Source organism: Sphaerodactylus townsendi, linkage group LG13 (assembly GCF_021028975.2).
Source record: "Sphaerodactylus townsendi isolate TG3544 linkage group LG13, MPM_Stown_v2.3, whole genome shotgun sequence".
NCBI classification, from domain to species: domain Eukaryota; kingdom Metazoa; phylum Chordata; class Lepidosauria; order Squamata; family Sphaerodactylidae; genus Sphaerodactylus; species Sphaerodactylus townsendi.
In genome coordinates, this window is record NC_059437.1 from 52,833,675 (window position 1) to 52,836,285 (window position 2,611).

The following is a 2,611-nucleotide window of genomic DNA, read 5'->3' on the forward strand; positions in this document are numbered from 1 at the left end:
CCGCCCCCCCCCTCCGCCGGACCCCGCCCCCTCGCCCCCAGCCCGCGCCCCCAGGCCCGAGAGCGCGGGGGGGCGCGGGGGGGGGGAGATGACTTGCTGCCGCCTGCTCCCTCCCCATTCTGCCCCTCCTCTCCCCCTTAGCTTTTATCTCAATGTGCACGGAGGGGGAGGGTATTTTTTCGCCCCATTTTTTTCTACCCCAAGAACAAAATCTCAGTGTAAAGGTGTTTTTTTTAAAATCTCAAACCCCCTTCCCTGGAAACGTCTACAGATTCCCCCACCCCCGCAAGGGATGCAAGATTTCGCTTAGGGGGGGGGGGGGAGAAATAAGAGCCCACCAGGAATGATGGATGGATGGATGGATGGATGGATGGATAGATGGGTAGATGGGTAGATGGATGGATAGATGGATAGATTCTGACAATTGCCATCAAAAGTTCTTGCCATCTTGGTTGTACTCTGCTGCTGAAATATGAAAAGATGAATGTTTTAACTGTATTTTATAGTAGTTATTTAAGATGGTTTTTAAGGTTTTGTATTATTCAAATTGTATTTCAAATGTTTGGTCTGAGAGCGTAAATAAACTTGACTTGACTTAACTAGACCAGGGGTAGGGAATCTTTAACACTCAAAGAGCCATTTGGACCCGTGTTCCACGGGAAAAGAAAACACTTGGAGCCGCAAATAATTTTTGACATTTAAAATAAAGATAACACTATATATGTAGGGGTTTTTTTACCTTTTACTCCGCTCATTCTGAGAAGCGCATGGATGCAGGGCGGGCAAGGATGAAGCCCGCGGCACGGCCCAGCCGACTATGGGCAGTTGGTGCAAGGATGGGGCCGGCGGCTCGGCTTGTGGAGCCACAGTGCAAGGGCAGAAGAGCCGCATGCGGCTCTTGAGCTGCAGGTTCCCTACCCCTGAACTAGACAGACAGACAGACAGACAGTTAAGCAGGGTCATCCCTGGTTAGTATTTGGATGTTTGACCTCCCGGGACATTGAGGGTCCCATGCAGGGTCAAGCAAACCACTTCTGAACGTCTCTTGCCTTGAAAAACCTACTCGGTTGCCACAAGTCGGTGGAAACCTGACAACCCTTTCTACCACCACTTCTGCCCATTAACCAAGCTAAAGATCCATCTTGCACGACGGGGGTGTGGCCGGGCATTCCGGGGGTGGGGCATTCCTGGGCGGGGCTGTGGCAAGGACACAGCCGCTGCGCCGGTCCTTGGGCGGGAAACGAATGCACGCAGGCACAGGCTGCCACGCACGCCGGTGCGCCTCCTGCTAGACTGCTTCACGTTCTGCGCGCTACTGCTGAGAGGAGGGGCGTAACTAAGGCAAAAATCACGTGGCAAAATCACCCATTAGTAACCCCCTCTCGGCACACACCAATAATTAGTAACCTACTCTCGGGAACCTGTGAGAACCTGCTGGATCCCACCTCGGCATTATACCCTCTCCTCCACAAACCCCACCCCCAGCAGGCTTCCACCCCCCACCCCACCAAAACCTTCCTCCATTCCCAACCTGGAGTTGGCAACCTCACTTGCAGGTGGCCTCTACACAAAATGAGAATCTTGGCTAAATGAACTCCTGGTCTGACCCAGCCAGAGGTTCTCCGGGTCTCTGCAGCGACCTCAGCCCTGCGACTGAGATCCCTGGTTTTAGTGGGGAATGCCAGGGATCGAACTTGGCATCTTCCGTTTGCAAAGCTCGTCCTCCGGCTCGGAGGGTCTGGACCCAAGAGGAAGCGAAGCAGCCATTTTATAGGTTGTTGAAAGAGGCCTAGTTGCCAGTAAAAGTGTGCCTGATGACATTTATTGAAGTTCAGGTCAATGCCAAGGCTGTTGTGCCCGCAGCCCACCCTGAGCTGAAACGGAGCGCCTCAGACAAATTAACTCGGGTGATTTGTATGCGGGGAGCTGCGCGGAAAAGTTTGGCAGATTTATAAATGTCAAAGAGCCAGCGGGCGGCCCGCACAATAACCCCAGTGAATTATTGCCTCTGACCCCCCTTGGTTGTGATTTTCAGTCCGCTACTGTAAAGAGATTGTGGCCGTTGTTTCTCGTGCCTACAGAACCCAACATTTCGACAAAGGACAAAGGCCATGCCGGGTTGCAATTGCTATCGAGCGAGGCTAAATCTTGCCAATTCCGAAGGCGCAACTGAAAATCAGATTTGTGGCCAGTGGAGGGCAGGACTCTCCTTAAACTATGGGCGAAGGGCCAATTCTTAAGCAACTGTGGCATAAAGCTCTTATTAGGACCAAAGAAAACACTGCAAATTAGTATGTGTGTTTCTGAGTTTCTCCAGAATTCTTCAAGCTCCCTGCCCCTCTCCCCAAAAAAACAGAGAAAGGGAGTGGGGAGAAAGCTGTGGAAGACTATTGTGGAAGACCCCTGTACCAATTGCTATGGTAGGAAGGGAGAAGAGATGGTGTCATTCGTTGCTGGAAAACTTCCCTGGAGCAAGGGTTTCCGGGAAAACCCACTGGTAACTCGCAGTCACTCATCTCCTCCCGAGAACATCTAGACTGAGCTACTGAGAGGCCGCTCTTCCAGTGCAGTGTTACAGCTATAACAAAGTGACAGGGTAGAAACTCTAGAA